The following is a 14031-nucleotide window of genomic DNA, read 5'->3' as shown; positions in this document are numbered from 1 at the left end:
CTGCGATCACTGGTAGTATCATTTGGTAGTCTACCAGTTAAATTTACCTAAAAATGAATTGCCCTATGATCACTGTTAGTTATGTCAATAGCCACATCTTAATAATATATTCTTCTGTGAAGTTGTTGAGACACTAAAGTTATATCAATATTGGATGACCCATGAACGTTATCAAAGGTATAAGGTTTATATGGTTCGTTCAATATATTCCAGTTGTGACACAACAAATTCTTCAAATTGGATCCCCTAGAATCAGTAACACCACTATGCCACAGATGAGACTTGGCATTAGCATCTACTGTAATAATAATATTCGTGCCATATACAAAATTCATAAGCTTTTCTAGGTATTCTATTGAATTATCAATATTTAAAGACAGTAAAGTGATATCAAATAAAAAGAGATCACACTAGTAAATATATGTATGCAAGTAGCATACCCAGTACATAAGCTTGAAATAAGTGACATTTAGACTCTTATTGAACACAATTATAGCAGTTTTAGGTATGACCTGTTTAGTATATATAACCTTGGATTCATGGGAAAACCAGTTACTCTACAAGAGTCAGCAAAAATACCATATGGTTCCTGCATGCACAGAATCTGAATTGTTCTCTATCATAAATACCTTAGATTCATCTATCACTGACTTCTGTCCATTAAGTTGCATAAATCTTAAAGTACTAACTCCAGTATAATTTAAATTACTACAATTATTCATAACAAATGCGCGTACTTGCTACCTCTAAAGATTTAAGACCGTGGAAAATTTGTTTTCATCCTCAGCTCTCAATATTAGACTATTATTCGGCTTAGACTGGTATTGCCTGAACTGTAAAACATCTCCTCTAACAGTAGCACCCATTTGACCGCCACCAACTCTATTAATTTCCCCTCTACCATTCTTGGGATTAAATAACTTCACTTTATCAGTGTACGATACCGTTGGTAGCTGCTCATCCATTCCTGATACCACTGGCTGCCCTCTGACCAAATCATCAAACAGATTTACCCGCAGCTGAAGCTCATCTACTCTTGCTTTTAAACGCTCATTATCAATGAGTAATGCAGTGGTAACGACCTCCATATCTACCAATTATCCAAAATAAAGTTAGATGCAGTCTGGGTAACTTTGTTCGCCTCGTTCGTGGAATAATCCACAACTGTTTTCTTTAAGTTTATAATAAGATCATAGATAATGTTCACATCGCCATATCTACATCGCTGCTCGTGAATTTTGTTAACAATAACGTTGCTTTCGCATACGTTAGTTCCTGTGCTTTTTCTACTAATGTCTCTGAAGAAACTATCCAAATCTATATTTAAGTTGTCAGAATGTACATCTAATTCCTCTGATAATTTAGGCTCTGAGAAAATCTGCAACTCCTACAATTCCTTCTCGAATCTCTTCAATTTGAACGCCTTGATCAAGAACTTCTGTCTGTACACTTTCCTGTATTTTTAAATCACTATCACCACACTCCCCTGAACCTCTTGCTCTAACTCTAGTAATTGGATTATTCACTGACTCTGTAGCCAAACTAACCTTAGATATCTTAACTCTAGTATCGAACCGTGTCTTACTTGATTCTCTATGAAATCCAGGAACACGTCCCCATCTCTTCCATCATGCAGTATGATTGATGACATTTGAGGTTATGATGAACATCATGGCGAGATCCAATCTTCCTTACATTTCGAGGGTACAGCTCTAAAACGGTGTTCGCAGGCCGGCCGCTAGTTACTACACCGGACCGAACTTATTGGTAACTCTCTAGGAGGCTTCCGGATCAGCTAGTGTATAATCTTGCTATCTCTACTCTGCCAGATAGTGACTGGAGGGAGTCCGAGTAGTTTGTATGCGGGGGGCATTGTCGAGGCTACGTTATGTCAAGGATCTGGGTATATTCTTACCATGTGTATGCCATATCCAAAAATTTCATTACTTCATACAGCATGTCTCACCCACTTTTTCTTACCATTGAATACACCATGAATTCTCAAACTAATAGAGTAAGCTTATCTGCGAAAAGATCTAAACCTCCCAAACACTTCCTAATTCATTTCACAAATATACGTGGTCTCAATTCTAATCTCAACGATGTCCATTTCCACTTGCAGTCTGCCAAACCCCATGTACTTTTTCTGACAGAATCTCAGTTATCAGTTGATTCAACTACTGCTAATCTCAGTTGCCCAAATTATTCGCTGTATGATTCCTTTCGCCTCGATGGTGGTACTTGTGCATAGATCGGTTCCAATATTCCCTGTCAGAGACTTGGTAATTTGGAATCTCCTCTTTTCGATCTTCTTTGGCTTAAAATATCTCTACCTCATTGTGTAAAACTCATGTGTTGTCTCTACTGTTCTCCCAATTCCACTAATCACTTGGAACTTTGACTTCCTCTCTTTGCAACTTGACTTTCTCCAGTCCAACTTTCCTAACAGTGAGGTAATTTTCCTTGGTGATTTTAATGTTCACAACTCCAGCTGGCTTCCGTTTTCTAGTCACACCGACCCAGCTGGTCGAGATGCTGAGGCTTTTGCAATTACTAATGACCTCACAGATTGTTCATTTACCTACAAGAATACCGGACAATCCTAACCATTCAGCCAACACGCTTGATCTTTTTCTCACAAACAGCCCTTCTAAGTACACGGAAGAAGTGAAAGGTCCTTTAGGCACCTCACATCACAACTTGGTGATTGTCGCTTCTCCAATGGAGCTTTTATTTCATGGCTATTCCCAACCTTGTATTGTTTGGCATTACAAGAATGCAAAATGGGATGTTCTGCGAGATTTTGTTTCTTCTTTTCCTTGGTCGGATTACTGTTTCAAAACCTCTGATGTCACCGTTTGCTCAGATCGTGTCAGTGAAATTATTCTTGCAGGAATGGAATCCTTTATCCCACACTCCACTTTAAAATCTCGTCCTTTATTTAAACCTTGGTTTTCCAATAAATGTGCTAAGGCTGTTCAAGAGAAGAACGTTGCATACTGTAATTGGCTTCTTTCTAATTCTTCAGTTTCATTTTCTGCCTACACCAAAGCTCGCAACAATTGTAAAGCAGTTATTAATCAGTCCAAACTAGAGTTTGATCAGGCTAAGAGTAGAAAATTTGCTTCTTGCCCTAATAGTAGCCGAGCATTCTGGTCTCTTTCCAAAGCTATTGGCTGCAACTTTTGCCCATCTCTGCTCCCACCTCTGTCCAAACCAGATGGTTCTGTTGTCACTTCGGCCAAGGATAAAGCTGAAAAGCTGACCTGCTAGCATCCCATTTTTCTTCCAACTCGTGTATTAATGATATTGGTAAAATTTATCCTACCATTCTCAACACACTCTACTCAATGCCTCCGGTCTTCCATCAAAAGGATGTCAGAAGGATTTTGACGAATCTTAATGCTGAGAAAGCTCCAGGTCCCGATGGTATTTCTCCACTTGTTCTCAAAACCTGTGCTCCTGAACTTCCTCCTATTCTTTGCTGCCTTTTTTCACTTTCTTATTCCAAAGGTGTTTTTCCTTCTTGGAAATTTGCTCATATCCACTGATCAACGATTGCCAGTGTGGATTTCGTCAGTGTTGGAACTTGTGATATTTTGGCTTATGTTACCCATCTATGGACAAATTCAATGAAAAAGTTCGGCCAAACACAAGCAGTTGCTTTTGACATCTCAAAGGCTTTTGATCGTGTTTGGCATAAAGGTCTTCTAAATAAGCTTCCATCTTATGGCTTGTCAACTGTTTTTTGTAATTGGTTGTCCAGTTTTCTCTCTGACTGCTCACTGAGGTTGATGGTAGATGGCTCTCTGTCTTCCAACTTCTCCACTAATGCTGGTGTTCCCCAAGGTTCAGTTCTTTCCCCTCACTCTTTTCCTCTTGTATATTAATGACCTTCCATTGACAGGAAATCCTATCCATAGTTTTGCTGATGACAGCGCATTGCATTCAGATTTCCAGTTTGAGAAACCTTGCCCTGCTCAATCAGCTTTCAACTTCTCGCCTATCCGCTACCAATTCCTTAAATGCCAATCTCCGAGTAATTCTCCAATGGGGTCAAAGACAACTTAGTTGATTTCAATCCTTCTAAAACTCAGTCCTGTCTTATATCTCGAAAAAATTATCCTTCTGTTCCTATGCTTATCTTTGATGACACTTCGATTTCTAGGCAAGATGATAAATCTCTTTTGGGGATTACCCTGACTTGTAATCTGTCTTGGCACAAGCTCATTACAAATATCTCTTCCTGTGTATCTAAAAAACTTGGGTTTTTCTCTTTTGTTCCAAACAGCTGTTCACTCTGTTCAAATCGTAAATTCGCCCTACCATGGAATATTGTTCCCACATCTGGTGTGGTGCCCCCAAAACCTCTCTCTCAGGCTTCTTGATTCCGTTCAGAAGAGGGCAGTTAGGTTAATTAATGATTCATCTCTAACAGAGTCTCTCCACTCGCTCTCTCATAGACGCACTGTTTCTGCTGCATGCCTCTTCTACAGATACTTCCATGGGCACTGTTCTTCTGAATTGGCTTCTATAATTCCCGCTCTCTCTTTCACAACAATCTAAACACGTGCCGCCAACATCCATTTACTGTCCAATTTCAAACTCACAGAACCAACTTTTCATCTTCCTTGTTTATTCATTCAACTGCCGTTTTCTGGAACAACCTTCCTTCACACGTATTTCCTGAAAATTACAGTCTACAGAAGTTCAAGTTTAATGTCAACAAATATCTTCTTTCGTCTTCTCAACCTCCAACCCAAGCACGGTACTAAGTACTATAGATTCCAATACCTCTCATGTTTGGGGTTTTCATAAAAAAAAAAAAAAAAGCGGGACGGGGGGGGGGGAACGCACCTATCTCATCTTCTTTCCTCCTCCTCTCCCCCGCCTTTCGGATTTTTCCTTTTATCCATACTTTAGGATAATCAAAAATGGCTCAAATATTTTCATAAGCTGAAGATAACTTACAGTTTCTATTAGCAATAACGACTGTTAATTAAATCACACAGTCTCGATACTCCGAAGGAAACTATAATCCAACTGTACAGTAACCAAATTTTAATCCTGAAGATAGGGTAACTGCAGCCATTATTACCACTGCAGGATGGAGGCCTCCTCAACAATTCATGCTGAGGGAAATGAACCATAATCTGTCACGCTGGTCCAGTGCGGGTTGGCAAATCGACCGTATTTAGCAGTCAGGGGCTTGAACCCCGGTCTACTCAAAGAGCGTGTGCTACTGCACTCCCGCTCCTGACCACTCGGCCTACTGAAGATAACTATCCATAACTGTAAAACTAGATCATTACCTCCAGAATTACTAAAAAATACACTAAAAAATCAACGATCTTCCAATATGGCACTGCAACAATGCAACACATAGCACAATATAAGAAACTAACGAACTTAGTTAATTTTCAAGTTTTGAAACACAATTAGTAAGATTATACAAGAACAGAATACACCCAACAGATAATGAATCGATGATTTTCACCTGCTCCTCGACATGACAGACTGTTTTTTTTTTTTTAACTTGCCTATTTGTATTTGACAAAGACTTCGTTTTGTCTTCATGCAATTGTATATATATATATATATATATATATTTTTTTTTTTATTTAAGAAGAAGAACTCTTTATTATATACAGAAGGCACATTGCTGTATACAACTCCCTTCACGGCTACAAGCCAGTGGTTAATTTTGTATATTTAATCCTGTAAATGTCTCGGGTCGAGCATGCATGTACTCTTGTTTATTGTACATGTGTTCCTCGCACCTTAGTCTGTAAATATTGACACCCTTCTGGCACAGAGCCGTCCCTGGGTGACCCAAGGTTTCTTGGAAAATAAACTGATTTTAATAATAATAATAACAGAAACATAGCTAATAGGCCAAAATTCGGTAGTGAGGTAAAACAACTCACTAATCCGATGTACAACCAAATCGACAGAGCTATCACAAACACGTCTACACCCCTGTAGTAAATAATAGCAAGAACAGGAAGACAGCACTACCTAAAACCAGTCAGATATGAGTGATGCTCGTGACACCATCCCCCAAAGCATGATATCTCCGTCACCAGGCTGTTTTCGTTCAACCGACCAGTTCATTTGCGTCTGCTCGCCGTCGAATGTGTACTGTCCATCAGCACGATGGAGCTAGAACCCTTATTTATCAGACCAGGTGACTCTTTTTCAGTCGCCCAAAGTGCAGGAACTGTGCTCACATGCCCACTGCAGGCGGAGTTGTCGATGGCAGTCGGTGAACATGAACGCATGAATAGGTCCCTTACTCCGTAGGATTGTGTGTTGGAAACGTTTCTCTCGAGCCCTGATTGCAGTCTGCAGTTAACTGAGGGATCGTGAGACATCTGGGTAGCATGTGCCAACTGTTAACCAGTGGTCTTCCAGTCCCAGCGCTTTGCGTGGTTTTGTGCCAAACCTTCTTTACGGACGCTCTCGAACAGTCGACAATGCCCGAGGTTGCTGGCCTCCGCCTTCTTAGCGCCGCAATTAATGATTCCCCGTTGAAACTCCGTCAGGTCCTTCTATTTTCTTCAATGCACGGGAAAAGGGATGTACCTGACGTACTGACGAGCGCTACGCGAGTTGTCAGTATATATATTGTTCCAGTTGGTGGCGTCAGTCTTAGGTGCTGTGTGATGCATCCATTCAGGGAGACAGGGGTGATCATAATTATTTTGTTCATGAGTGAACATATATACACCTGAGCCAAAACATATGACCAGCGAGTCGTTATGCAAATCGAAGCAACTGCAGGTGAACTACGGCGCATGCGCGGGTCGAGACACGGTATAAAAAACACCTGATACTGAGCTCTCTTAATCAGTGTTACTCTTGTTCTTCAGATGGGAAAGGCAGTGGACTTGAACGAGTTTGACAATGGCCAAATTGTAATGACCAGACGACTGGGTCAGAGCATATCCGAAACTGCACGGCTAGTGGGTTGCTCACGGTCAGCCGTGGTTAGTGCCTACCGAAAGTAGTCCGTGGAGGGGGAACCCACGAACCACCGGCGAGATGTTGGACGACCACGGCTCATCGATGCTCGAGGTGTGCGAAGGCTCTCCCGGATGGTACGTGAGAACAGAAAGGCGACTATGGCGCAACTCGACAGTAATTGGAATGCTGGTGACGGGAATAATGTGTCACAACACACAATACATCGAACCCTGCTGAAAATCGTGCTCCATAGCCGCAGGCCGCTCCGAGTGTCCAAGCTAACCACGGTTCAACGGCGACAGCGCCTACAATGGGCACGCGAGCATCGAAACTGGACCTGAGTGATTGAAAGAAGGTCGTCTTGTCCGATGAATCACGTTTCCTGTTGCACCATTTGGACGGCCGGGTACGTGTGCGTCGCTTACCTGGGGAAATGATGGCGCATGAATGTACGGTGGTGGTAGTGTCATGCTTTGGGCGATGTTCTGCTGGGATTTTTTTTTTCTCCTCGCCTCCCCATATTTTCACTCTGGTAGGACATGGGCATGCCCCACTGAAAATGGCGAGTCGCCTTCCTATCCGACCCCTCTTCTTCCTATTCCACCCCCCCAGTCTTCATATTCCCCTCCCAACACTTTCTCTTGTACAGCGATTGCCCCACATGTCCAAATTTAAATCACATCAAATTTTTCCCGACCTTTTAGGCTCTCTAGGAATAGTTCTTTCATCGTAAAACCCCACGCAGCGCTTTCTAAATGCAGTTTTACCGAAATCAACCGCGATCGCTCCAACCTTTATTTTAGGTCCTAGCCAACGAAATCCCAGGAAAGTAAGTGACAGGACCTGCCAGAGTATAATTAGTCTCTTGGTACACCCGGTCGGTGTCCCCGTCGCTAGGTGTGGTAACGCCGCGTCCCACTAGGGGCCCGGCGGCCAACAGGTCGGATGAACAATGGACACAACAAACTACATACTGCATGACTCATACATTATTTTTAAATCTCTGGCATAGACAGGTCACTCGATACATAGAACATACGCGAGATGAGAGAAATCCACGGAGCGGTCTGACCCTCAATATACCTAAACATCATTGCTGACCAGGTACACCCTTTTATGGCAACGGTCTTCCCCTCTGGCGGTGCCGTCTTTCAGCAGGATAATGCGCCATGCCACGCCACCCGATTGTTTGAGACTGGTTCACAAAAAATGAGGAAGACTTCCAGGTATTGCCCTGGCCTCCAAATCTCCCCCCCCCCCCCCCCAGACATCAATCCTATCGAGCATCTGTGGTTTGTATTGGAACAGCAACTCCTATCTGCGGCGTCTCAACCACGGACCTTACAAGAGTTAAAGGATCTGCTGGTTACATGTTGGTACCAGATATCACAAGACACATTTAGAAATCTTCTTGCGTCCATGCCTCGCCGGGTAAGAGCTGTTTTGGCTGCACGTGGAGGACCAACATCATATTAGATAGGTGGTCATAATGTTTTTGCTCATCGGTGTATATAATGGCACAGCTCTGAGTATGGAAAATACCGTTCGAATTCTATCGCGATAGGAGGAACTTTGATCAGTTTTTTTCACAATTTTTTTTGATGAACTCGGATTTTCTGTCCAGAAACCGACCAAAGAAAACAATGTGCCAACCCTTCGTAGCCTTAGTTGCTTTGGCGCTTTATACACCCCGCCTTTTCAATATTATTGCGTTATTTTATCACATTTGTTGTTATATATATATATTTTTATTCTTCTCCTCGAGACCAAGAAACTTTTATAGCACCACGACCACCATGTCCACTACTTAAAAATATCGTACATATTGTGCATTCTGCTTCATTATAAAGACGATTTTTATTTTGTTAAATTCCATTCCTTTGAATATTGTTCTTCAGAAAGGCATTTTACTAAATGGGAAGAAAATAAAATATCTGATGCTCTGTTTTATCAATGATTATAATTAATTCATAAGCAAGCGGAATGGAATGTTAAATGTACGAACGTTGCTATTTATTACGATATTGTTAATTGCAATTATATAAAAGCTTAACATAAAAATCGGTTCAAAACAGCATCAAAAAAAGTTCTTCTGGGACACCAGGAAATTATATCCGGAATCGGGACAATCCCAGAGAAGCCGAATGCTTGATTAACCTGCACCTTTTTACAACCGTTATGCTGGCTATTTTAATCAAATCAGCTGTATATGTTGGAATTGATTTATTACTTTTTAACTTTCACATGTAATGGAAGCCGTCAGTAAGGGGCACTTTTCCCCCTCCTGGTTGTTTTTTCAATTTTAATATAATTAATGTAATTTTTTTTCTCATAAGAGGACTAGCGAATAAAAAAAAAAGGTTGATTTCATTTCAGAATTGTAGCGAATTTTTTATTTAAAATTTCACAAATTAGAGAAGTTTAAAAATTTTGTACGCAGCCTGCTCTTAGCGATTTCTATACTTTTTAGTTTTTTTTTTATAGTGCCAGTATATTTTCTCCCCCACCCTCACCGGAAAAATTTCTTCAGGCGCCCATGTATACATGTGGACACACAAACAAAGGGGAAAAAGGGGGGAGGGGAGAGAGACCTGTCACGCACTTTTCATCCGGACACGCGTTAGTTCTCCATTTTAATCTTATGAAAGTCCTTTGCAAAGAGAGAAAAAATAATAATTCTTTGTTCAAAAATCAATACTTAAAATCCGAATGAAAGGTAAGAGCAGTAGTCGCAAATTGAAATGAAGTTAAGTGAGCTCTTCTGGTCTAACTTAACTTAAAAATGGATTCACCTTATCTATCAAAATAATTTATTTCATTTTTTGTACGTCAGATTTTATTTTAATATATACTACTAGTCAATTGCAATATTTGCAATTGACTAGTAGCAATTTTCAATTCTCAAATTTCAATTTTCAATTCTCAAATTTCAAATTTCAATTCTCAATTGCAATTTTCCGATTTTGTCTGAATTTAAAATTAATAAGAATAAATAAATAAAATTGCATCAATCTAGGTAATTTACTATGGTAATGTAGTCTGATTTTCTATAGTCTGGGAGAGGAAAGACAAAAGTGAATCTAATGTGTGGAATTATCTACCATTTTCATTTCTTGGTTAAAAAGAAAAAAAAAAAAAACTAAAAAATAACCTATGTTTACAGAACTTGAACAATCATTCTTGTGTACATGGTTAGCAGAGTATTTAGGAAGAACGGAACGCTCGCTTTATTTTAGTGCACACCCTTTCTTGGTCATAACCATAGATGTCAATGTTAATGATTCATCGTCGTTATGGGTTGTTGTTTACACTGCATTCCCTTATAATTTCCTGTTATGATTCTGTCTCGTCTCACCAGCAGCCAGGATGATTTCGTAATCCCTGCAAACTCCTGCGACATTCGATAAAATAAATACCGTTGCTTTTTGAAAAATGAATTCTGTGATGCAGATTAGCAAAGGCAGCAAATGCTAAACTTAAGCAGATCATGGACAATAAAGCGAAAAAAAAAAAAAAAAAAAGAAAGAAAGTGAGGGAGAAAATGACAGAAGATAACTAATAAAATAGGCACAATAAGAAATAAATAATCACAAAATTGAGAAAATAAGGACATTGTCACACAACTTACAAAACCGGCCTCTCATCGGGTGTCAACGGCCAGGATTGCAGGCAAAATAGCAACATGTGTCTTCATTTCATTTCAGAAATGAAGACACATGTTGTTATTTTGCGTGACACCTGATGACAGGCCGGTTTTGTAAGTTGTGTGGCAACACCCTTACTTTGTCAATTTTATAGTTATTTTATCAATTTCTTAATTATTTGTTTCTCTTTATGCATAATTTGTTAGTTATCTTCTATCTCCCTCACTTTCTTTCCTGTTTTTTTTTCTCGCTTTATATATATATATATATGCTTTATTACTTCTTATTTTAGGTTTTTTATTATTACAACGAATTAACCTTTTTTATTATGTTTGTAATATTTAAGTTGGTGCTATTAATAGGTGGCGTTAATGCTATTGACAGTTAACTATTAAACGTTATACGCCGTTTATTTTCTTAGGGCAGAGTCCTAAGTAATTTAGGATGCGCTTATGAATTGTGAGTGCATATATAACGCGGCCATCCTTCTGCTACTTTGTCAGGAAGTTTTAACAGGCAGATAGCCATATGAAATGAATATCCTATCATACCCGTTTCTGTAGTCCCAATAACAGTTTTACTACTTTTATTTACGTATTTTCATTTTTAGTATAGCCATTTTGATAATTTGTGACCGAATGTTAATTTTAATCTACGCTTGGTACTTGGTAAAGTACCAAACATAGGTTTAAATCCCAGTATGCATCAGCATAGGTTATGATAATATAATTTAATAAAATACACTATTTACCTGAAATCTCCGAACTTCGAAAAACCACATTATGGTGGCATTTTATTTTCCTCTTGTATTTTCTTTAATATTGATTTTTACCAGAGGTATTTCAGATATAAGATTATATAAATTAGTCTTTAATTCGTAAACATCTAGGCGAACTGGTTTCTGCTAACACACTAAATTGTTCGTCAGCACTCAATGCCTGAAATGCATGCATCCATGTTATAAATGCACCTGCTACTCATAAACGGATACTAAATTACTTAGGACTCTGCCCTAAGTATATATAATGTCACACAATACATTTATTTGCGCTAATACAGATGAATAATAATCATATATTCAATTAAGAGCAACTCTTTTTCTTACATAGCCATCTCTTTCTGATATTTTTGCGCATAAGAGACTGCTGTACAAACTGGAGCAGTGTGGAAAGGCACTACTACGGTTAAAGGAATGGTTGAGTGGGAGAAGACAGAGAGTGGCTATCTCTTCATGGACTATTATTATTAGTGGAGTCCCCCAGGGTTCGGTGTTGGGCCCACTGTTGTTTTCTGTAATTATCAATGATATTGATGAAGGCATGTCAGGTTTAATATCCAAGTTTGCAGTAATGCAAAGATTAGCAAGGTGGTTAATGACAGTAACGAGGTGAGTTACTGCAATAAGATCTAGAAAAATTAGGCCGATGGGCTGAGAATGACATTTGAAGCTTAACATTGACAAATGCAAGATACTGCATATGGGTAGCAGTAATCCTAGATTAACATACCAACTTTGTACTACACTCAGCATAGTGAAAAATGAAAAAGACATGGGGTGATTATACAGTCAAATATTAAGTTTATGAGGTGTGCAGACAGGCTGCCAGGATAGTTTATGGGGTTTTGTCAATGACATACTGGAACTTTGCTAGCAAGGATAAGAAGGTAATTTTATCTTTATACAAGACCGTGGTATGGCTGCACCTAGACACTGCATACGGGTCTGGGGGCCTCATTTTAGGAAGGATGTAGATCTGTTGAAAGGGTGCAGCAGATCTACGTACATCCCATGCCGCTCGAGGGATAGCTTAAATTTTCGCCAGTTTCAGTTTCAATTGAAGTACAGTAGTGTGTATATCCTCTTGCAGCTAGTTGACTTGTCTAGTTTTCAACAACTATAGATTTGTTACTGTTAAATGCTAATGTTACACGAGCAGTTTTGTCTTTTGATATCATTTTATATATTGATATACTGTAATTATATTTTTCAGACTTCCTGGTTACGTTATGAAGATTGGTCAAAAAGATGTGGCAATACCGCTGTGTAAAATCTGAACCTATGACCTGAAAATTCTTACGATTTTAAAAACACTCTGAAGTTGTCACCTATGGCGAAACTACCACAGCACCCATAGGGTTGTTATCAGGAGGAAAACCTATAGAGATTGGTTTGGTATGCTGTTAAGAAGGGCGAGAAAGACGGATTCGAATATCTCGGCAGGGGGGTGGGGGGGCTCGGAGTTCGTAATTTAATATCTCTGCCGTACATACATCTCCAGTGGAAGTTCCCGATTTCTCAGGAGCTTGAATTTTCTTTATCTCTTTGCAGGGTAAACCTCTTGAATTTTTTAAATTCATTCTAACCTGTTCTTCCCGAAACTTTTTTATTTGCTTACTTTTGCATTCTCTGTGCAACTTTCAAGCGCATCCCGATTTCATTAAGATTCTTCACTTTCATGCAAATATAAATTTCGAAATGTTCTACTATCGCTCATTTTAATATTTTTGTTGTTGGGGGCGAGGGGTGGGGGGAAACAGTCTTAAAATGAGTTCCCAGAGAAACATTTCATAACTAAAAATATGAAACGCGGTTTGATGCGACACTAACCAGTCTTGAGGATTTTGTAGAAGTCGCGTTCATAATTATATTCCAATAGAGTCGTGCTTACACGGGTATTTCGATTTCGTAAACCACGATTGTGGTTCACGCCCCGTACAAACCTGGCTTAAGTGCATGTGAATGGGAAAGTTGTTCCTCTGAATGAAAAAGTGAGTGCAGTATTTACGGAGCAAGATCAGTGGTGTTAGTTAAATATTGAGACCATGCAGGGGTCAACGTAAAACAATGTTTCTGTGAGTTATTGGAAGCATGCAGACAAGATGCATTTTCCTATCGTAGTATTTCCCAAACTTTAAATATTAGCATTAGCAGAGGCATACGATGCAAGAAAGCATAAGAAGTTTCTTTGGGTTTTTTTTGGCTGATACTGTATTATTTTATTTATTTTTTTTTTTTATGAAAACCCCAAACACGAAAGGTATCAAACCTATAGTACTTAGTACCGTGCATACAGCATCAGCCAAAAAAAAAAGAAGAAGAAAAAAGAGAGCAACTTCCTATTTCATCCATCCATTCGCTTCAAAAGTTTGTCAACTTCTTCCTTGAACCTTGAATTTAAGTTATCAACTGCCACAACGACAGATGGAAGTTTGTCCCAGAAATCAACTACCCCCTGGCTAAAGACAAATTTCCGTACATCTATCCTTCCACGATTTGCGATTTGCAGATGACATTGTGGTCATAATTCTTACGATTTTCAGATGACATTGTGGTCATAAGTCACGATCCCAAAGAATTAGAGGAAAATCTTAATCAGTTATGCAGAGTTAGTAAGGATTTTGGACTAAACATGAATATGGT

The sequence above is a fragment of the Mastigoproctus giganteus genome, chromosome 12 (assembly GCF_048544385.1).
Source record: "Mastigoproctus giganteus isolate SK-2022 chromosome 12, ASM4854438v1, whole genome shotgun sequence".
Classification (NCBI taxonomy): Eukaryota; Metazoa; Arthropoda; class Arachnida; order Uropygi; family Thelyphonidae; genus Mastigoproctus; species Mastigoproctus giganteus.
Note: the sequence above shows the minus strand (reverse complement) of the source record.